The sequence below is a fragment of the Phascolarctos cinereus genome, unplaced genomic scaffold (assembly GCF_003287225.1).
Source record: "Phascolarctos cinereus isolate Bilbo 61053 unplaced genomic scaffold, phaCin_HiC Scaffold_3;HRSCAF=262, whole genome shotgun sequence".
NCBI lineage: Eukaryota > Metazoa > Chordata > Mammalia > Diprotodontia > Phascolarctidae > Phascolarctos > Phascolarctos cinereus.
Genome location: NW_027555736.1, coordinates 141,912,084 through 141,936,378, shown reverse-complemented (window position 1 = coordinate 141,936,378; position 24,295 = coordinate 141,912,084). Strand labels below are relative to the sequence as shown.

Genomic DNA, 24,295 nt, shown 5'->3' with positions numbered 1-24,295 from the left:
GCTGTACATATAGTATGTGCTAAACACATATTTATTTAATGAATAAATGAAAAACCTCAGAAGGCCACCAGAAAGAGCTGCAATTTTCCCAACTCTGCTTTTTTGAGTCTTTGGCCTGTTTGTAAGTTCTTCCTGTCCCCAGACGGGGAGCCAATGTTAATTCTAGACTTAGGGCAGAACCTAGTGCATTATAGACATTGTCCCAATTGCCCTCCTGAAAGATGCCCCTCAGAAGCACAGAAACCAGGCCTTCCCCATGGGAATAGAATCACCTGGTTTATGCAGATTTGAGGGGTGAAATCCTGTCCTCGAGCCAGGGATGCCATTGTCCCAGCAAGCTCTCTGGCACCTTTCAAAAGGTCCTGGCTTAATCTCTTTGCCTCCATCTCCCCCCTCATGAATACATCCTTGCTGTAGCTGCCCCAGTCATTGTCCTAAAGCACAGGTCTGACTGGGTCACTTCCCCACTCAGTAAACTTCAGAAGTTCTTTATTACATTTAATAACAAATACGGACTCCTCTGTCGGACATTTAAAGCCCTTTACAACTTGGTTCCAACCTACCTTTCCAGTCTTCTTATGTATTATCCCACTTGATGCACTCCACGGTCCAGTGAAAGGTGCCGATGTGCTGTTCCTCATACTCAATGCTCTATCTCCCATCTCTGTGTCTTCGCATTGGCTGTCACCCATGCCTGGAATGGACATTCTCCTCACTTCCATCTCTTTGAGTCCTTGGTTTCTGTTAAAGCTAAGCTTAGACATAGCTTTCTGCATGAGGCCTTTTCTAAACCCTCCAGCTACCAGTAAGTCTCTGTACCAAAAACATCTTGCATTTATGTTATATATGTACCTCATATAAGCTCTGAGGATTCTTATCCCAATTCCCACTCCCACTGACAACTGGGGTGCCCAGAACTTGGCTGCATTTCTTCCTTAGGATCCTAGGGGGTATTATTGATGTACTGTTGGCAATTTTCAGTGTCACTGATGTGAGCCCCCACTGGCATGCTCCACTTAAGATTATCAGGTGAGATTCCATTTAGTCAGCCATCCTTAAAAAGCTTTTAGCAAGTGCTATTTGCTAAGGTGATACAATCAAAACAGTTGGTACAAAACATCTCCTGCCGCCCCCCCCAAAGTCAGTGACTCATTTTTCCACAAGTACATATAGAGCCCAAAGGAAAGAGGGCTTGAGCTTCCAGTGTAATGTGGCAAAGTGGTAGCTTATAATTCCTTGTTACTAGAAGTCTTTTTCCCATTAGTGGAGTGCTCAAGAAGTTCCCCTTAGGCATAGGATAAGGAAGAGTTAGACACTATTGAAAAATGACTGAAATCTTCTCCTAGACCCTCCAGATACAGAATTACCTAGATCTAGGAGTTTTAAGAAATGCACAGCTTAAATCTAGTTAGCTTTATGAACAGGCGAATGAGTGTCCACTTGACCTCGGCTGATGCTTCTAGTGGGACTTGTCTTTAGGTGCTGATGCAGAAATTAGAGAAATTCTGGACTTAGAATTCATGCCGAAGAGCATGGGAATTCGTGGGATGTGAATCTGGTAAGAATTGAACTCAGGAGGGATGGTGCTTCTCCCAGTGTCAATTGTTTGTTTTTCAGACCACTTCTGGTCTTGGCTAGCCCCTCACAGAACAGGTTAAGTAAACTCAATAGAGCCTTGGGAAGGAGCAAGGCCACCATTTTATGTCCAACTGTCCCTTTCTCCACCGTTACTTGTGGTACTCCTTGGTCATAGCTTTGTTAAGTTATTTCCTATCATATCACCTCCTTCACTCCCTGGTCCCAAAGCTCCTCTACCTAGCACAGAGAGGGGCAGGAACAGAGTGAAGGACCACAAACTCTATGTGGGAAGGGATCCTGTAATTTATCCTTATATCTTTCCCATGACTGATAGTACTTTGCACCAATGGGCACTTAACAAAGAGCATAATTGTTGAATAGTAGGTGCTCAATAAATATTTGAGGATCCAGCAAATAAAAGCAGCTAATTGATTGCTAGAACCTAAGTGGACAATGAGAATCAATAATTTCCAAGAAGTCACTTCCCTTGTGTGATATATTATGTGTGAAAGACTCTGAGTTGCAATCATTAGGAAAGTAAATGGACTGATATGGTATATTTTCAGCAAACAGCAGACCAAGAAGATTGGTAGGAAAAAGAAACAGTGAAATAAATATTTGATCCAGCTGTCATTTTAGAATACCATTTCCCCTGATGTCCTTACTCCCATTTTCTTTCTTTTTTTCCTTCTTCTTGGGAGGAAAGCACATTTTTGGAAAATAACTGGTTTTAGTGCCCTCTTCTCTTCTACCTTCTCCGCTTGTCTGGTCAAAGAGAGGCACCACCCTACCACAGGCCAAGGGAATTTGTTGTCTGTGACTCTATTTCCTTGTATATGAAATTAAGCTTCTTCGTCTCTCCTTTATTTCTCAGATAAAGAAAGGGATCTTGAGCTTAGAGAAATGGGCACTGGAACCAGGATAGGTGGGATCAAGCCCATGTGACCACAGGCAAATCAAAACCCCTCTGGGCCAATCTTCTCACCAGCTACTTTAACCAAACTGGACACTTGTCATATTCCTAACATGCCTGGTACTTTCCCACCCCTCATCCCTCATGTTCCTTCTGCTTGGAATATTTCTTTCACTCACCATCCACCCATTTCTCCTTTGAATGGGAGGCTGATGCTGGTGAGGGCCCCCTGAGCCCCCTGTGTTATCAAACAAAGTCAATCAGAGAGGAGAAGGATCCATGTTCCTCATTATTGCTAAAATGTAAGGATTGGCCCAAGAGGCTGATGTGAAGAGGTTTCCTTTTACCCTCCTCAGAGAAGGGTTGAATCACCATGTTCATCTTGAGAAAGCTGAGACAAGACAGACAGGAGTGCTCAGATCTCTCAGCACAGAGGGCATGTGGTCAGTGTATGCTGTTTCAATATAAGAATATAGTTTGCAAAAGCAGAGGGACAGACAGACAGACAAAGAGAGAGTCACAGAGAGGCAGACAAAGTAGCTAACAACTGTAACTGTATTCAGGAGATTCAATTCTGAGGTGGAGTGAAGGACATAGGAATAGGAGGGAATAGTTGATAGTCTCAGGTCCTTGTTGATACCTGAGATGGGGAAGTGATAAATTTCCTCTGCTTCTCTCCTGCCTTCTTTATTTGGCAGAAAGTTTTGCTCCATACTGCCCTTTCAACTAAGCTTTTGCTTTATATTCTGAAATCCTTTGCCGTCTTGTCTTTCTATCTTACTAAGTCTCAGCCCTAGGGATGGGGAGGTAAACCCCTTTGTAAAATGGGATCAAAAACATGTCACTTGGATTTATTACAAATGCATGCTATTTAATCTCAGCAGAGCCCTCAGCGATGCTTGGGAATCTTTTTATTCATCTTCGATTAACTCCTTGTCAAATATGTGAGTTCCCCAGAAAAGCAGCTCCAGATTTAGGTACTCTGTGGGTCTGTGTCCACTAAAAAAATACTTTATGAGTCCCCATGGAAGTATTTATATTTACTAGGAAGTGGAAAGATGCAATTAGCTCAAAGCAAAAGTAATTAATGAAATAGAAGAAAGCAACCGATCATTAACTCTGGAGTAACCTTTCTCTCCAATACACACTTCACTTGTGGGAAGAACGGACAGGACATGTGTTGACAGTGAACTTACAGACAGACAGCTCATGCTTCTCATGGTTGGGGCTGTTGATTTCTTCTGGTGATTTAATTACACTGTCTTTGTTAAGCCTGTTCCCCACAGGAGAATGAGCTCTGCTAGGCCTGTTCCCTGCTAGAGACTGCTCTCTACTGAGAATCCTGTGTCAGCTGCTGCCTCTTGAAAATCACATCTCAACTGTTTCCAATTAAGCATGTAGTCTCTATCTTTGCTGCCTCTCTGATTTAATTTCCTCAGGGTCACTTGCTGACCATGTTGGCTCCAGATTGCTCAAGTACAGTGACTAGAAAGATCCTATGTAATAAGGCTGGACTTCAATCAATCAATGATAAGGCTATGAGCCATCATACCCACTTTGACAAAGAAACAAAATCAAGGCAGTGATTATGTCTTTTCTTTTAAATGCCTTTACCTGGAGTTGAATGTCAGTCCACTATTCCAGACAACTATCTGATATAAGGTTAGATATTCCTTGTAATTCCCGATTAACCCCTTATAGGGAACCTCTGTCCCCAAACCTGTTTCAGGGGGTTTGGGCATTTATTCATTAGTTAAATATTTTTGTGCTTGTTTGTTTGCAAGACATTGTGTTAAGTACTTTAGAAAATACAAAAAAGGATTAGATATGATCCCTGCCCTCATGGAACTTATAGTCAATTTGGAGGATAGGATATATAGGATACATAGAACTATAGCACAAAAATAACAAATTAGGAGTAAATAAAAGGCTATAAAGAGCACCACAAAAGCTATGTAGAAATCAGCTTTGAAGTTTTCTTAGCAGGCAGCCATGTGGGATGGTGGATAGAATATTAGACCTAGAGTCAGGAAAACCTGAGTTCAAATCCAGCCTAGACACTTAACTAGATGTGTGAACCTCTCACCTCTGTAAATGATGATAATTTCCTCATCTGTAAAATGAGGCTAATAATAGCACTTATAACATAGGATTGTTTGGAAGATCAAATGAGATAACATAGTCAAAGCATTTTTGCAAAGCTTAAAGTGCTACATAAATGCTAGTTATTATTCTTCAATGCAAAACTTCTCTCTGGATTGGCATACAAATGACTGTAAGTAAGAACAAAATTAAGTGAAGGATGGAAAGTCTTTCATTGTTTTTTCCCTTTCTGGTCAGTGTACCTGTCTCTGTTACATATGTTTGACTAGGTTAGATGCGACTCACCCTTCAATAGGTGTTCTGACCTTTTCCTTCTCTCCTTAGTGCAAACAACATTACCTCCTGCTTCGTTTAGAAGAGCAAGACCATGTCATGGAGTTCCCTCACCCTCTCAACTTCCTTCTTCTCTACCTCATGGTATTACTGCATCTTTAACTCGCCTTTCCTCCTTTTCTGTCACAGAGGTAGTAGATCTTCTCTCTTAAAATAAAAATTCTTTCACTTGAGTGTAAATTCTGTCTTGCATCTAGTGTTTCCCTCTGTTTGCTGTCCTTTCTGCCTACAAATGTACTTGGGTCTCTTCTATCTAATAACATACTTTCCGACTTGTATGGTCTGATGCTGAGTGAAGTGAGCAGAACCAGGAGAACATGGTATACCATAACAGTCACCTTGTGCGATGACTAATATTGCAAAACGTAACCCTTCTCAGCAATACAAGGATCTAAGACATCTCCAAAGGCCTCGTGCTGGAAAATGCTATCCCCAAGGAAGAAAGAACTATGGAGTTTGAATGCAGATCAAAGCATACTATTTACTTTTTTTTTTCTTCAGTTGTGGTTTGTTTCCTCTTTCTGGTGGTTCCTCCTATTGGTTCTAGTTCTTACTTACAACATCACTAATGTGAAAATATGTTTAATAAGAATGTACATGTATAGCCTATATCAGATTGCATGCCATCTAGGAGAGGGAGGTGGAGAGGGAGGGGGAGAAAAATTTAAAACTCAAAAGCTTAGGGAAGTGATTGTTGATAATTCAAAATGAATTAAAAAAAAAGTGGAAGGAAAAAGAAACATACTTTCCCTGAACCCTCCTCCCCACTCAAGTTATCATCCTCTCTCTCTTCACTACCATATTTCTTGATAGTTGACATATTTTACTTTTACAATCTTTCTCCTGGTTATTGGTTTGAAAAAAAAGTTGATAGTTGACATATTTTACTTTTACGATCTTTCTCTTGGTTATTGGTTTGGAAAAAAAATCTACTATAAACATGTCCAGTAATGCATGTTTTTCTTGGGTCTTAAATATGGATAGTTTTTTTTTTTAAGGAATGCCATCATTTAGGGTTAAATAACTTGATTGTACCTTTTTAAAGACTTATGTGCAACTCTTTATCTATATTATGTGATAAAGCCATCATGATTCATTACTAAAACAAGTGCCATTGACAGCAGATAGTCCTGGCTCAGCTTTCATGAGTTTTACTTCCATTAATCTCCAATTCCTTTTAATAATCTTTCAGGCTGGAATGCAGCTGGATTCTGGAATTTCTTACAATCTTAACATCTTAATGTGCTTATAGCTTCTTTTATCCACTGTTGAACCCATCTTTTTCAAAGTCCATTTCCAAAGTCCTCTCAACTTCTTTTTCTTTCTTTCTTTTTTTTTAAGACAAAAATACACTTTAATCTGCACCCTGAGTCTATTAGTCCTCTTTCCAGAGGTCACCACATTTCTGGTAAGAACAGCTATATTCACTGACTTTACTTCTTCATAATCCATTTACTCCTGAACTCCTTGTGATAGAGCTTCTGCCCCAATCATGATAGTGCAAACACCTTCTCAAAAGTCACTAATGACATTCATCTTGAAATTCCATAACCATTTGTCAGTTTACATAAACCTGCCATCTCACAGCATTAAGTATTTCTGCCTTCATGAAGCACTGTCCTACACTGGCTTCCATGACACTCTGCTATCCTGCTTCTATAATCTAGAACCTTGGGAAAGAATGCAAATCCTGAATTTTCAAGAGGGAACACAGCTACTCCAATGAAAGAGCACATAGAGAGACAGCCTAAACCAATAGACAGAATGCTGATCTTGTAGTCAGGAAGACTTGGCTACAGGTACTTGAAGATCTGAATCTCCTGATCCCACCTCTGACACTATCTCTGTGACCCTGGACAATCTCATAACATCTTAAAAATTCCTTTTCCTCATCTGCAAAGTGGAGATAATATCTGTAGTACTTCCCTACCTCACAGGCTTGTTGTGAGGTTCAGATGAGATAATATTATGTAAAGCATTTTGCAAACCTTAAGGTGGGTATATAAATGTCAATTATTAATGAAGGATGACATTACCTCCCTAATGGATTATTCCAATAGCTTCTTAATATGTCTTCTCAATTGTACTTTCTTACCTCCCTCCAAGTCACCTTTCATGCCACTGCCAAACTGATCTTTATGCATAAATATGGTCATATAACTATTCTCCAAAGACTTCAATGGATCCCGAATGCCTATTGAATAAAATTTGAAGTGCTCTGCTTGGCTTTAACAACCATCCACAATACTGGGTAGGGTGACACCACCCTACTTTTCCAGCCCTATTTCATACTGCTGCTCTTCTCTATGTAACTTATGCTCCAGATAAACCGGACTGCTTACTGTCTCCAGTATTTACCCCACATTTCCCCACCTCTGTGGTTTTGCTTATGTATTCCTTTGTGTTAAGAATGCCTTCCTTCCTCTACTTAACCTGTTAGATCCCACACCTTTGAAAGACCAACTCAAAAAACAACAACAAATATCACTATAGAAAGTCTGCCTGGATCCCTTACTTCACCAACATAATATTGCCTTTTCTCCTCCTAATCTTCACACAGCTTTTGTTTACTCCTAATCTGTTATTTTTGTGCTCTAGTTATACATATACTTATATATCCCATCCTCTAAGTTGAAATAAGTTCCATGAGGGCAGGGATCATATGTCATCCTTCTTTATATTTTCTTTTTTTTTGGCTAGGCAATGGGGTTAAGTGACTTGCCCAGGTCACACAGCTAGTAAGTGTTATGTGTCTGAGGCCAGATTTGAACTCCAGGGCCAGTGCTGTATCCACTGTGCCACCTCAATGCCCCCTATATTTTCTAAAGCACTTAACACAATGTCTTGCAAAGAAGTAAACACCAAAATAGTTAACTAATGAATAAATGCTTAGGTCATTTGCTTCACTCGGGCTGCCTTCTTCCTCATCTTCATTAGCCACTCTGCCTCTGTGCAAGTATCTTCCAGATCCTATAGGTATTGTCTTCCCCATTAGAATGTAAGCTCCTTGAGGTCGTGAAGTGTTTATTTGTCTCCCACAGTTTGGCACAGTGCTGACATTGTGGAGGAAAAACATCTTTGTTAAGGGACTGTGTGGTTTAATGGAATCATGCTGTAGACTGACTACATAAAACCTAAGTACCTCCAGCCTTCTTAGGCTAAAAACCACGAGGCCCTGCCTAGCAGCATTGGACCCCGCAAATGCACCCAACACATAATTGGGCGCTTTCCAGACCACCTCCCTTATAGGGACAGACTGGATTCCAATGGCTCATTCAAATGCTACTGAATGCTGCTGGTTAATTGTTGGGTCTGATAAAAGCTACATAAGCTAAGAGCTATGCCCCAGGAATTCAATATAAGCTAAGATCTATGCCCCAAAGCAGCTAGGAGCTAGCAAGTACACAAATAAATTTATTTTCTTTTCAGTTTGGCTACTGACTGTTTGACCTCCAATTTTGTGTACCTGCTGCAGAAGGCCAATTCTCTCCAGACTGAGAAATCCCTCACAGCACATAGTAAACATTTAATAAATGTTCTATCAACATTTACAGTTACATTTTTTTTTTGCACCCTCTGTTGGATGGAAACATATATAACCACATAGGCAATGATTTAACAGCTTTCTGAAATATTCCTTGGTCCTGGGCATTCCCAGATTGTCCAGCACGGAGGCCTCTGCCTCCTCTATCACATGAGTAGGGGTAGCCTCCTTTGATTGGTGTCCTATGTCTTTAAAATTGGTCCCTCTCTTTTCTGCCATTCTCATTTGCTGTGTCTAAAGAGTGAAGATGAAAGTTCACCCATAGCTTGTGTGCTATGAACTGAACCAGTAAGAGGAGAAGGACCTCCTTACTTTTAAAAAAAATTTTTAATTTTTTAGACAATTGGGGTTAAGTGACTTGCCCAGGGTCACACAGCTAGTAAGTGTCAAATGTTTGGTCTGAGGCTGGATTTGAACTCAGGTCCTCCCTACTCCAGGGCCAGTGCTGTATCCACTGCCCCACCTAGCTGCCCCTGACTTCCTTACTTGTTCCCCACCTCCCTGACCCCTGAAATGAGCTAGGGGTGTTTGTTTCTGTTATACTGTCCCTCTCAGTTTTAGCTGCTAGTGGTGATACTCTCTAGCCAGACATGGAGTTCAAGCACGGTGACCTTGGAGCCATGACTCCAGAAGAGATGGTGCAGATGACCAGCCTGTTAGGGAAGCCCAGAGGGGCCAGGGTACCCAATGCCTGGGCCTAAGCAGGACTTTGGGCTTGGAACTGGAACCGAGCTAACCAGGAATTTAATCCCGTTCACCTCCCCAGAGATTAAAGTGATATTGGGAGGGGAGGGGAGAGAATTAAAACCCAGGCTGTAGAATATTTGGATATTTCTGATCATACTTTTTGAATGTAAAAGCTAATTTGTTAGGTGACTAGATGGAAGTGGGGTGCAGGGGATCACCCCCCCTACACACACACACACACTTGAGGGAACACCATCAGTGGGTGCTAGAACCACTGGCAGAGAACCTAGACACATCCTAATACCCAGGAGGGTACCCAAGAACCCTGGGGAGGAGGTTACCTGTCCTTGAAGCAATGGGACCCAGGGTAGTCTATATTACATTAGGAAACAATTTCCCTTAGGATATATGCCAAACTCCACACTTAATGTCCAGACAGAACACAGCCATCTTGACACCTTTTTGAAATGCTAGCTACAACTATGGATAGCTACTTACTTTGATTTTCACACAATCCTGTGTCCAATTGATAAAAATTATTTTCTCAGAAAAACAATAACAATACAGATTGAAGTAAGGCTTCCAAAGACTTGTGGCAATTTTTTCAAGGACTACAAAAAGGAAAAAAAATAACAAAAAAAAAATCCTAACATTTCCATTAATATTTCTGCATGATGGAGTGACAACATAATACAGCTATGACAATACTGGCAAAAATGCGAAGTGTTTTATAAAACCCTGAAAGGCAAAAATCTAATTAATTAGTTAAAACTGTCCTTTGGGGGGAAAATACCTTTCTAGATTAGAGATGAAGATATATAGTGCCAGGATTTTTAAAAAATGTTTTAATTCTTAGGTAAGATTGGGCAGCACAGGTATTTCAGAGGACTTGTAACATTTTTCAAAGGAAGGGGGAAAATACCTTCTTCCCTCTGCAGGAAGTAATCTCTCATATTTTAATAAATTTTCATGTGTTGTCTTCCATCCTTATCCTCTGGAATTTAGAGTGCTTGCCAGATAGGTTTTTTTTTCCCCAAGGCTTCTAGCAGAGTGCTAGATTTTTTCTACAATCAATTGATCAACAAGCATTTCCTGAGCTCTTACTATGTACCAGGTGCTTGAGATGCAAAGATAGTCTCTGCCTTTGGGCCTAACAGGATGCTTTTCATAGAGTAGTTGCTTAATAAATATTAAGCGATTATTGAGAAAATACAACATACGCATTTACAAACCAGATAAAATGAGGGATGGGCTTGTCAATCATCCCCTTTACAGGAAGATTCACTTTATGAAAAATATGCAACACAACTTTAAATAGCTAGTTTCCCTGGGTGTTTTAAGATAGGATTCAACTCATAGATCATTACACAGAACATATATTGCATAAGCAAAGTAGACTTGTCTTGCTTAGTGCCCTTCTTCCTCTCTTCCACCTCTTGGTATGGCTGGTTTCCTTTAAAACAGAGCACAACCAGCACCTTTCACGTGAAACCTTTCCTATCTTCCTGGCTCATTCCTACCTTTCCAACATTCTTACACTTTACTCCCATCCACATATTCCATGATCCATTAACATTGGCCTCCTTGTTCCTTGCACAAGACATGCCATTGTTTTCACTGGCTCTCCCCCATACCTCCTCATTTCTACCTCCTGGCTTCCCCAGCTTCCCTCAGGGCTTGGCAAAAATCACAATTGTGTAAAACCCTTTTCCTGGTTTCCCTATAATGATTGTGCGTTGCATCTGAGATTCTTTCCAGTTTATACGGTATATACAGTTATCCCTTCTACATCATGGGGATTAGAGATGAGGCATCCCCATGATCTGGAAAATTGGAGTAAAGTGTTTTGGCCCTCTCTTCACACCCAAGAAGAAGTCTGAATTGTTTCTTTTTCATTTATGGGGTGTTTACAGTACCTTATTGTAAAATTTGCGTTGAGTATTTGGTCATAAACTCTGTGTCATCTGCTGGCCTTTGCAGAACTCCCCCAAAATTCCCATTTAATTTCTTGTGCTGACCCTCAATATATTGGAACCCCAGTGGGGAAAGTTGCAATATGGAAGGATAACTGTACAGTCAATCCTCAGCCTTCACGTGTAAGCTTTTCATGACTTCAAGCATTCACATGATTTTATTAGTAACCTCATTTTTACTTTCTCACTGGTAAACCACACGTGTTCATGGCTATGTACCATAGGAAAAAAATTAAATTAAAGGTGCAATGTGGCAAGTTTATGTCTGCAAAAAGGAGGAAGCATTCATAAAAGTATTTGTGAATCTGTTCCAGAAAGTGTGTGGTGAGAGAATTGAAAAAAAAGTGGAAAAACAGCCAAGTTTCTCCACTGGTTACCTCTGCCTTCTCACCAGTGCTTAAGCATTCAACGTCCTACAGCTTTGCCTGGTGATCCTGGTGGGTACGGTGCTGAGCAGCACTGCCTGCCTCCCACTGTTATGTGGGTAGGAGTTCTGAGCTCAGACAGGGGGCCAGGGACTCACCCTAGGCATGTACTTTTCATCGAGGAACAGTTCAATCATGGAACTGAAAGGGAGATTAGACATGGCAAATTGGCCTTTTCCCTTTCTAACCTCAGGGTTCTTCTGACATGGCAGTCCCTGCCCCTTCCAGTCCCATCCTGCATTGCCTCTCTTCAACCCTGTATTTTACAGATTATTTCATGATTTTTGTGTTAGGAAAAACATATATTAACAGAATTAATGTTTTGTTATAAAAATTGTATGCAGAAAAGTAAATTTTCAACAATCTCTTGTGAAAGATTACAGGTTTTTTTTGTGTGTGGTCACAGGAACCTAACCCCCCACTTCTCACAGATTCAATGCGTCAGTATTCACATTTTTTACTTTTAAGTGCTATTTTCTAGAAATTTTATCCCTGCAAAAGTTAAGGATTGACTGTATCCTATTAGGACATCATCATTTCCATGGCATGTCCCCCAGTAGATGGGGAGCTCCTTTAGGACAGGGCCTGTTTTTGCCTTTTGCTGTGTTCCCAGAGTTTATCAAAGGGTCTGGTATATAATAATCACTTCCTACATGCTTGTTGATTTGATGAGAGTACCCTATGGGGTTGAGCGGGTCTTTTCTCTAGCGAATTTGACTTGAGCCTCTGCTGGCTGTGCTCCTCTTCTTTATTAGTGGCTAGTGACTAGCACCCCATTTTTATTGAACATTGATTGGCTTTTACAAAAGAATATTTACTTCAAAGGCACAGCAAAAACAAATGTAAGGCATTTTTTCCAGTACCTCTGGGGCATACTTTCCCCTTGGCCACCCACAGTTTCAAGGGGAGTAGACCCCAAAACTTAGTTCAAGTCCTACATAGAGTTAGTCCCACCAAGTTCACGTCCTGATGCAGCCTGACTATTATGTGAATCCTTCCGCTGGGTTGGAATCCTGAATTTTCTCATTGACCCAGCTTGGATTCCAATTTCCAGATGCCTGTGATTCATTCTCCTGACCAAGACTGACACGAAAAAGAGTCACTGAGTAACCCCCAGATGTGAATGAAGCAAAGAGGCCTTCGCTGGAACTGCCAGGCCTTTATGCAGCCAATCAAAAGAAGGTTACTTTCAATCACCACATAGTTAGCCAACTGGATCCAGTAACAAAACGTCCACTCAAATCCATATGTCTATCTCCAAAGCACTTCCCTTACATAGCATCTAGGGACACCATCACCCTAGCATCCTCCCCATTGAGTAGTTCTAGCAGCCAAGAAAATTGATAGGGTCTGCACATGTTTCAGACCCCCATTATTGAAGTTCTGCCATTATACATTTCTCCTCTCTTCTGCCACCTGCAAGGCTAACTTCAATGCTGAATTCCAAATCTAGGGTCTCTTCTCCAGCATATGCCTCTAAGAAAAGCTAGACTACTAACTGTGTTCTTTCACAGATCTCTAGTACACACACACAAATATTTATTTTTCTAATCAGTTCTCCCTGGTAAAGAAATTTCTCTTGATTCCTTTAGGAGAAGGCCCATCCAGGGTATGTGAGAAGTCACATGTTGCTCCCTCTGCTCTTTTTTTTTTTTTTGGGTGAGGCAATTGGGGTTAAGTGACTTGCCCAGAGTCACGCAGCTAGTGAGTGTTATGTGTCTGAGGCCAGATTTGAACTCAGGTCCTCCTGACTTCAGGGCCGATGCTCTATTCACCGCGCCACCTAGCTGCCCCACCTCCACTCTTCTTCAGGCCTGATTCCCTATTGCTGTTGCCCCAATTTGAAGTGCCACTATTCCATTCCAAAGAATGGAATATCTCCAAGTCATTTTTTTTTTGCTTTGAAATGCATTGAACCCTTCTCTCTAATCCCTAAATTAGTCAATGAGGATTTGTTTAGGCTGATATTAAAATAAAAGCACATGCTTCAGTACACAGTAACTGAAGGAAGAATGACACAGACCAGAAATATGCTGGTTTGTATAGGAAAAAACAGCCAGGGATGAGCCTTGCAGCTGTGGATAATTCATAGACTAAGTCATCATCACATGAATCACACATCATCACTATATCATGGCTCCTTTTCTCCACTCACAATAGCCTGCAACTTTAATTCAGGCCCTTATCACCTCTCACACCTGGACTATTGCAAAAGCCTTCCCCCTGTGTTCCCTGCCTCTTCTCTCTCCAACTCCATTTCATCATTCAGCTGCCAAGGAAATTTTTCTAAAGCATAGGACCCAGAAAACCCTTTGTTCAGGAAACTCCAGTGGGATCCTTATCACCTCTGGGATTCAATATAAACCTGGGTTTGGCATTGGAGCTCTTTGGAACCTGGCTCCTTCCTACCTTTCCAGACTTCTTAAACTTTCTGCTCCTCTACACATACTAAATCATCTTTACACTGGTCTATTCATATTCCTTGCACACAATATTCTGCCTTTGGGTTCTATGCTTGTACACTGGCTATCTACCCATTCATATTCATCCCTTAGTTTCTTTGACTTTCTTCATGACTTGGCTCAAATTCTACTGACTTCAGTACCTCAGCACTCCAGCTACCTCCCAGCTGCTAGTTTTTCTCTTAGGTTACCTTTCTTCTACTCTGGATGCATTTTGTATGTTCCATGGGAGAAGGAAATGGCAAACCACTTCAGTATCTTTGCCAAGACACTGTAGATACCATTGGCATGATATGATCCACGAAGGGTCTCAACGGAATGACTGAACAACAACAACGTTCTTTACATTTGTCTCCTCCATTATAATGAAAACTCCTTGAGGTCAAGGACTATTTTGTATCATTCTCTTTATTCCCAGAGCTTAGCACAATGCCTGGCACATCGACAAATATATAATAAATGGATTTTGATTGACTTGACATGAGATTTACTCTCTCCTCTTACTGCTTTGCTGGTTCTTTACTCTTTCTCAATCCCAAGCCGTTAGGAGCAAAATCCTTCCTTTAATGGAAAAAGGTTCTTGTAAAGAAATTTGAGTTCTAGAACTAACTTTTCATTAATGAATAATGGGAATGTATTATTATTATTATTATTATAAATACTAATAATAGCTAACATTTATATATCACTTTAAGGTTTACAAAGTGCTTAATAAATATCATTTTATCTTCACAATATCCCTGAGAAATAGATTTTATTATCCCCACTTTACAGATAAGGAAACTGAGGCACACAGAAGTTAAAGTGATTTGCCCAGGGTCATACAGTTAGTATCTGAGGCTGGATTTGATCTCAGGACTTCCTGACTCCAGGTCTAGAGTTCTATCCACTGAGACACTGTGCTGCCTCAAGTCACTTCTTTCTGAGCATCACTTTTTTTCCTGTTAAAAAAAAAAAGACAAGGGTGGGGGAAGAGAGAGGTAACTAGGTGATCTCTAAGCTCAGTCGTTCCAGCTCAAACATTCCATGATTATAAGAAAAGCTTTGAATAGAAAACTCCAGGATCTCAGGAATGGCTTGACAGAGCCAGAGAAACATTGAATTCATTAACTCATGCTTGTTTTGGTAATAGCATTTTGATTCTATCTAACCCAGACTTAGTCTGGCTGCAACCCAGAAGTTTGGGTAAATTTCAGGTACATAGACCTTGATAAAAATGACTTTAGCTAGCCCAGAGTAGGAAGTGAACAAATTCCTTTATCCTTCAGGGAGGGCTATTCTTAGCTTACCTGAGGGCAGAGGACTTTGTAGTAAGACTTCCAGGTTCTGAGTTTTTCTCTGGACCTAATAATGTAAAATGTGGGGTTTCTAATGGAGACCTTACATACTTCAGTTTGCCTACTATAAATGTGGTACAAGGTCAAGTCAACTTTTCCAAAAAGGGGGATAGGAAAGCTCCTTGAAAAAAAGTTAGTCTTGGGGCAGTTAGGTGGCAGTGGGTAGAGCACTGGACCTGGAGTCAGGAGGACCTGAGTTCAAATGTGGCCTCAGACACATAACGTTAACTAGCTGTGTGATCCTGGGCAAGTCACTTAACCCCATTGCCTAGCAAAAAAAAAAAAATTAAAAAAAAGAAAAAAGTTAGTCTTGATGAATTAAAAAGTATCTAGTTCTTACTAGATGCCAAGAAATGTCTTAAGCACTGGGGATATAAATTCAAGTAAATTTACCCCTCTTTTAGAAGGGGTAGGAATAGCCTGTACCTGCAGAGTCTTTGGGGATTTGGGAATTTTTTGCTAGTCTCCTGAGGCTAGGAAATACATGGTTTCAAACTGGAATAGGATCAAAATGAGAGTCCATGAAAGAGGGGAGAGGAAGGAGATTGCAGAAGAATTGCTGGTCCTTATCTCCTTTCCCTGCCTTACTTTAATTGGGTAAGACTGGAACCCATGTCTATGTATATGCCTTTATTCTATTAAGGACTTCATACAACTGATCTAAGCTTATTTCTTATAAACACCTACGGTTTTCTCTGTTCTTTACATCTCTGTGTCCTTGGATCAAGCCTGTGACAGTTTTGGGAGCCTCATAAGAAATAATGACCCTTCCTAGAATAGAGCTAGGATCCCCAAACCCTCTTACTCCCAGAGCCGTTCTCTACCATCTTTTTGTCTGTTATATGATGGTAGCTGTATTGCCTTTGGGAGACTGTAAAATTTTCTTAATGACCTCAAACTTCTTTCTGAAACAAAGGCCAGTCTTTTTTCTTTAAGCCAATATTTTTCTAGTGGTATTATATGGCTACAAGACTTGGAACAATTAGTCAGTGAACAAGTATTTATTAAGTGTTTATTATATGGCAGGCATTGTGGTGAGTGCTGTCCTCAAGCGCTAGGGATACAAAGTTAGGCATAGAACAGTCCCTGCCTTAATGAAGTTTAGACTCTAATGGAAGAGATTGTGTAAATAACTAAGTACATACAAGATATATCAAGAATAGAAGTAAAGTAATCTGAGAAGACACTACTGCCTCCTCTAAAAGGTGAGGTTTGACATTAACATGATAGTCTCCAGAGAGTTGAAGTTGCATATTATCCAAAAGGCAATGGAAAGGGGTATGATGGGTGGGAGTAGGCTTCATTTAATCTATTACAAATAAGGAATTATAAAAAAAGAAGTGGAGTAAATGACTTCAAGGGATAGCCAATGGATATGCTCCATTCACATGCTCATAATATCAAGATAGAACAAAGCGGCAAGCTGGTAGGTAGACATAGGAAAGAGAAGGACTGTGATCTGTGTCCAGAAAAGAAAGTCCTCACACTGATCATTTGAGGATTTGGGCACAGAAGCCTAACGTTGATACAATCAATGATACAATCAATCAAATTTGTTTAGTAAGTACTTACATTCAAATTCACCTATGTCAAGGCAAAAAAGTATCATAACATTTCATCCCCTCCCCTTAAGTCCCTAACATTCTTACTCACTTTTATTCACAGTGAGCATTCCATTCTTCTGATGTAACCCGGGCTTGTCTCAGCATGCCAAATTCACCCTGGAGGCACACTTGAGAGGGTCTTTGGAGCATGTCTACGGAGGCTTCTGCATCCCCTACCACGTGGGATGACTGACTGCTTGTGTCTTTAAAACCAGAGATACTGGGCTGGTCACTCTCTTTCTGACACTGTTATTTGTGGTGTCCAGAGGATAAAGCTCACAGTTGATTCACGGCATTGGCACCATGAACTGAACCTGCGAGAGGGAAAGGCCTTCCTTCTCCTGCTCTCCTTCCTTTACCCCAGCTCCAAGAAACGGGCCTGAGGGTGTTTGTTTCTGTTCAGTGCTGTTTGTGCTCAGATTCAGGGGAACCCTGTGGGACCCAGGAACTTGAGTCATACTGATCCTGAAGCCAGGATCGCATGAGGGATGGTGTAGACAGCCAGCCCATCAATGGAAGCCCTAAGAAGCCAGAGTGCCTGGGACTCGAGTCCAAGGGAGGTTCTGGGCTTGGAACTGGGATTTTGCTCTATAGGAACTGAGCTAAGCTATGAACCTAATCACTTTCTCTTTTCCAGAGACTGAGATGGTATGAGGAGGAAAGGAGATTATGCCTTCCATGTATTGGGGGTGTAAGTTTATATATTTTTGATGATCTTTTCTAAAGTAAATATTTTTGTATAAAAGCTGATTTGACTGTTAGTGGCTAAATGGAACTGGGGTACAGAGGGCTACCCCCCCAATACTTAGGGGAACACCATCGATGAGGGCTGGAGCAATTTGCAGAAAGTCTAGAAACCCCCCAGTCCTCTTCAAGGTACCAGAGAATCCTGGGGGAAGAGTAAAGCATAACATACCTGGCCTTCAGGTGGATTGAGGCCAGGGTGGTCATTGTTAGACTGATTTTCCTTTTCTTTGGGGGGGGGGAATATTATTTCATAAAGATTTCTTTGTATTCCTTATACTTGTCCATCTTAATTACATTCAAGAATAATATGATAGGAAGAGAAGATGGGTTAGACATGTGGCAAGAATGAGAAATGATAGATGGGTAGCCAGAGTGCTCCACTCATACCTTCACAAAGGTCAGGAAGATTCAAGGAAGGCTTGCAGTACCTTAGGTAGACCCCTTGTGGAAAACTCACACAAGATGGGGAGACATGGGTGGGCTATGATCTGCACGGCTGGAGGAACTCCCAAAGTGAGGGAGCCACAGGTCCATTTTGATAGAACATTTTGAATATTCTATTATATTAATGTCCCACCATTCATTTAATCTCCCCTTTATGGTTTGGCATTTAGGTTGTGTCCTGGATTTTTGTTTTTGTTTTTTCAATTTCAAATAATTGTCAAGCAAGGCTTGAATTGGCTGCCTTGAGAGGAGGCCAAGTTGTTTATGAACTTCACAAGAACTCCCCTTTTTTTTTATATCCCTATGGCTTAGCATAGTGCCTGGCACATAGTAGGCATTTAATAAATGCTTCTTGACTGCTAAAGACCCTTAAAATTGTATTTCTTCCATGCTTGGGAAGACATAATGTTGCCATGGGATCAGAACTGGAGAGTGGACTTTTCCACTCTAGTGACAATTTAAAAATTTCTCTGGAGAGAATGGCACCAGCAGCAACAGATGGATGATTCTTTCCAGGAGACTAACTTTAAAGCCTTTTTTTCTTTTTCTTGTTCACGACTCAGTTGAGAGAGAACCTAGCAGGAAGTGACTAAATTATACCTACTTACAGAAACTGCTGGAACAATGGTGAATTTCCTCCACTCTCTGCTTATTGGCTTTCTGTTTTATTGTCACATGGAATGAGTAACATGGTTCATTTGCTGTTTTTGTATTTTAAGTTTGCTTGCTGGTTATTTGTATTTTTTAATGATGGCTTTCTAGATAAAGATAAGAATTTTAATTGCATCCTGTACTGGTGTTTTTCTATAGAGAGCAAGAAAAGTTTGGTGGTGAAGAGAGAGAAACTGGGAGTAATTGATTATTTCATATTCAATTGGCTAGGAATTCTCCTTTTTGGCCTAGTATTCAAAAGAATTGCCTGGGGGCACAGCACTTTATGGATTTTTACTAATAATTTGTGTTTTGAAGCTTTCTAATATTGCAGAGAAGAGCAGCCATGTGGAGCTTGGATCTTTGCCTTGGGCTGAGCTCATCTTTACCTCCCAGCCAATCGCTTGCTTTGAACCTGGGGGCCTTTGGGCTTTCTCCACTCCATACAGGGAAAGAGGAGAGCCAGAGCCCTGAGCTGGCACTCAGGGGAGGTAGGTGGAGTCAAGGAGAATCAATTCCACCCACCTCTTAGAAGGGAGGGGCTGGGAGAAAGTACTTCTCACTCAACCTGTCCTTTACAGCAAAAGTCTACTGAGCACCATACTACTGCTATGGAAATCTTTATTATTATTTTTATTACTTTAGTATTTATTTTGTAACATTCTTTTTAAATTTTGAGTTTCAAATTCTCTCCCTCCCACCCCTTCCCCACCCACTGAGAAGGCAAACAATATGATATCAATTATTCCTGTGAAATCATGCAAAACATATTTCCTACGGAAATCTTTTAACAGCTCTTTTAAAAACAACATTTTCAGGGTTTTAATGATCTGTCTTCATTTCTGGGCTATGACTACAGCCACTTAGAAGTCCCTTTTCTTCCTTATTAAAAAGAAACAGTGCCATCTTAACTGCTCAAAGGGCTCTAGGCAAATCCTTGTGGATGGGCCTTGCTCCATTTTATACCACCTTTATTGAGCTCCTCCTGTTGAGAAGAGGGAATACATCTGCTCTCATAACATTTATTTTAAAGGAATACATTTATGACCTTTGTGCCTCACAAATGTTTTGATAATGTCTTTCAAGACAGCCAAGCCCTGCCAGCACCAATTACAGTAAGGTTTGTGAGATGAGTTGGTCATGTCTGTCTAGCATAAGCTTTTCATCAGCTTCACTTTGGGGCTGGGGGGAAAGGAATCTTCATCACAGCAGTTTGGGATCATTCATGCTATACAGATTTCAAAGTTATTTATGTCTGTCTTTGGAAAAGTTATATGACCATTCTTTCACTGGCTGACCACATGGGAGATATGATTATTTGGAGGGACCAATGCGCAATAGTACTCTACAGATGTATATGTATGCAACTTTAAAGATGTCTTATGTTTACTTATTTATCATGGCCTTGAAAGAGTCTTATGTTAAAGGGGCTCTTATTATGCAGAAGTTCAGGAGAATTATCCCTTCTGTGTGTAGAAAAAAAAAATCCCTGCTCATACCAGATGTTGTAAGTCGCAAAGATCTCAGGAGACAGGGACAAAGCAAACAAAGTCACCTTACCCCATCGCCATAACAACTGTGAGAGAAATGATTATTAAATAACTAATTGTTAATATTGGGAGAAACAAGATTTATTTCTCTCTGAAACCTTATTCTTGACTGGACCAAGCCAGAGTCTGAAGGACATTGCTGATAATGAGGTTGGGTTGCCTTTCTCCTCGATCTTGCTCAGATCCCATCCAAGTGGGGAGGCCCATTATGTTCTACTCAGCTTTTAGTGAAGATAAATTCTTTGATGAGATTGCCCAAGGTTGGAGGTGATTTGGAAGTAAATGACATGATCAAAGTCCCATATCTCAGTCCCTCATTAAAATAAGTCCAGCTCTCACTATAATATTCATTCCCTTTCATTACTTGTTAACCAATCAGAGTTGATTTCCATTCTCAGGAACACTCTTCCAAGGGCTCATATGCTTTGAGTGGGTTCCATGATTTGTCTTTTGGTCTGAGAGAGATGGCCAAATGACCAGCCTTTTATTACTAATATGCTAGCATTATTAATAAAATGATTACCTAGAAATTATGTTTCTTTAACCTTTTACACATCCCAACTGGAAACTTCTAACTGGAATTAACAGGTATTTCCTCAGAAGGTAGAAGTTCCTTTTCTCATTGAGTGCATTTAATCAGTAGAGGTGTTACCCATCAAAGGACCACCTCCCAACATGGACCCAGTCACTTCTACCCAGAAAGATAGAAACTGAAGCAAGTATATAGTGAGCTGGGCCTAATGACAGTGAGAATACTTGAAGTGGAGAAGAGCATAAGACTTGAAGTCAACACCTTAATTTTAGTTCTCCTCTGGCTACTTACTAAGCTGTAGAACTCTGGGCAGCTTGTTTTTGTTTTTTTGTTTTTAGTCCTGTCTGCCTCTTTGTGACCCCATTTGTGGTTTTCTTGGCAAAGGTACTGGAGTGGTTTGCCATTTCCTTCTCCTGTTCATTGCATAGTTAAGGAAACTGAGGCAAACAGGGTTAAGTGACTTGCCCAGGGTCACATAACTAGTAAGAGTCTGAGGCTGGATTTAAACTCAGGAAGATGAATTTTCCTGATTCCAAGCCCAGTGCTCTATTCACTATGCCATGTAGGTGAGTTACTGGTTCCCCTCCACCCTTTTTAAGATATATTGAGGAGAAGAGGAAAATCAAAGAAAGAGTAGGACCCCTTCTTAGAGTAGATGGGAAGATGGCAACTGGTGGTAATTGATTGGGGAGAAAAGGCTCAGATTTCATTTCGGATCTCTCTTCTCCATCAATGGTGGATCATCTTTGAAGTGGATGCTCAGAATTAAAATGCCCAACAGGTCTTCTTTTTGTCTAGCCTAATAATTAGAACCATCACAAAGTAAGAAGGGCTACTTTAAGAGGAAGTGGGTTTTCCCTCATTTAAAGTCTTCAAACAAAACTTAGTCAGCCAGCCACAAAACATTTTTGTTGTTGTTCAGTCATTTCAGTTATGTCTGACCCTTCATGACCCTATTTGGAGTTTTCTTGGCAAAGATACTGGAGTGGTTTTCCATTTCCTTCTCCAGATCATTTTACAGATGAGGAAATGCAGGCAAACAGGGTTATATGACTTGCCTAGGATTACACAGCTAGTAAGTGCCTGAGGCTGGATTTGAACCCAGAAGGATGTCTTCCTGCTCCAGACCTGGCAATCTATCCACTGTGCCACCTACCTACCCCAAAACATCTGTGAAAACTCTGCTATGCACCAGGAACTGTGCTGGGCAGGTATATTGCAGAAGGGATCCCTGGGTTGGGTTAGATGGCCTCTGAGGGTCTTTCCTCAGATTCTTTGACCTTCCCTGAACTTGTTTCCCCCCACACCCCACCCAGGGTTGTTGTGAGGAAAGTGCTTTTTAAAGGAGCATCTACATGTGAGATATCTTATTTTACCTAGACACTCCCCTGCATTTCCCACTGACTCACCTCCCTAGGGTCCTGGTGCCTTCATGCTGCTGTTGCTGCTGCCTGAAGGAAATAGAAATATATTCTTCTCCCAGAAGGGCCAATCTCTATGACCCAGGGACAGTTAGATTCTCAGGATCACAGATTTAGAACTTGAAGCTAATCCAACCCTCACAGATGAGAAAACAGGTCTAAGATCACATAGCCATCAAGCAGCGGTGTCAAGATTTGAACCCAGGTCTTCTCAGTCCAAATTCAATTCACTTTCCATTACATGAAGCTGCTCCTTCTGTGACTGAGTGGGCACACTCATTAGAGACTGTTCCCAGGAAAAGACAGCCAGGACTGCCACCCAGTGTTTAAAAAGCAAAGACAGCACACCCAACTCTGCTTGTGTTGAACTATCAGCTCTTCAAGTAATCAATACCAATATCTCCAGACTCAATAACCAAGGAGCAATGAGCCACAGGATGAACTAGAATAATCCCATGTTCTAGAACAGACATTCTCAAATAATTTTTCTTGTGGGTGACTAGTCATCTGTTTATTTAGCTGCTCAGTTGGAGTCATTTGGAGATACTAGGAAACGAGGTGTGTGTGTGTTGGGGGGTGGGGTGGGGGGGGGAATCCGGTAGCTTTACTTAGATACAAAGGTTCCACCTTCGGAAGACCAAAGACAGAGCTGTGGAGAGGCAGTGTGACATAGGGATACCAAGAAAGTCATAAGTTCAAATGTCATTTCAGACAGCTGTGTGATCCTGGGTAAGTGACTTAACCCCTCTGCCCCTCAGTTCCCTCCTTTGTGAAATGAGGGGGCTTGACCCGATAGCTTCTAAGTTCCCTTCCGGCATTAAATCCACAAACCTATGAACCTGTTTGGAGATGGTAGCACCCACATTCTTAGAAAACAGCCAGGATCTCTGTATAACAGCATAAACACCTTAGTCATTGTGTAAGAAAAGATTTACCTAATGGAGAAAGAAATGGCAAACCATTCTAGTATCTTTGCCAGGAAAACCTCATGTGCAGCATTTGCATGCCATGGTCCAACAGGTTGTGAAGGGTGGGATACAACTGAACAACAAGGTAATATACATATTCACACACACACACACGTCTCCTAAACTAGCAACAAGCTGAAATTGATCAATAAATAATCTCCTCTCTGCTTTGATAAATTGCTCTGTGGATGTACAGAAGACACAGAAAATAAAGTTCTCACTCTCAAAGTCCTTGGCACTGTCAAATGGTTCAACATCTGAAACTGATAGAATTTGATCATTGGAAATGATGTTAACTAAGATACACAACCATCTCCATTGCTGGCTGCTCCTCGAAGATGATGGCACCTTTTGTCTGACTTATAGCTGAAATCTTCTATGTGTATTGTCTCTCCTCATTAGAATGAAAGCTCCTTGAGGGCAAGGATTGTACCCACTGTTCTATCTTTTGTATCCCTAGCACTTAGCACAGTGCTGGGCACATAGTAAATGAGTAAAAACTGTTTTTATTTACTCATTCATTCATAACTTAAGATTTCCTCCTAATCAAGAGATAAAGGATTGCTTTTAGTTCTGTTCTGCCAATGGTTAAGAAATGTCTTAAACTCATAGGAACTTTATTTCTAGAAGTGCCTTTCCATCTAGCAAAACATCACTAAGGAAAGAAGGAAGCAGGACTCTGTTCAGACCTCTTTGCTAGGCTAGACCTTTGCTGAGCTGCCTTCTCCCTCATCTGTCTTTGATTTAACTTGATTCCCTCTCCTTGTAACTTGCTGAATGTGTGTCTCAGCCAGGATATGCTCTCCAAGCTGATGTTTTGATTTCTTCTCTGGAGTGCCTGAAATGGGATTTTTCAGTACTAGTATTTTCTGTTTTATAAGAGAGGCCATGAAATTCAGTGTGGCATAATGAATAAAAGACTGGTCACAGAATCAGGAAGACCTATGTTCAAATCTTGGCACTGCCATTTTATTAGCTATGTGACCTAGGCAAGCCATTTAACCCTTCTATGCCAAGACTAAG

At 40.9% G+C, this 24,295-nt stretch overlaps 1 long non-coding RNA gene across 3 annotated transcripts in view; it reads left to right on the top strand.

The window, feature by feature from the left end:
• The window catches only part of LOC110195766 (uncharacterized), a 64,465-nt gene that overhangs the window by 29,869 nt on the left and 10,301 nt on the right, over positions 1–24,295 (top strand). The window contains exon 3 of one of the 3 annotated variants that reach the window (XR_013485326.1): positions 17,021–17,142. The exons of 1 other annotated variant lie outside the window; for it this stretch is intronic. This is a non-coding gene — a long non-coding RNA (uncharacterized LOC110195766). Of the gene's footprint in view, positions 1–4,918; positions 5,082–17,020; positions 17,143–24,295 lie in introns of those variants that run through there. One more of the 3 variants, XR_002320997.2, reaches the window with a different exon arrangement.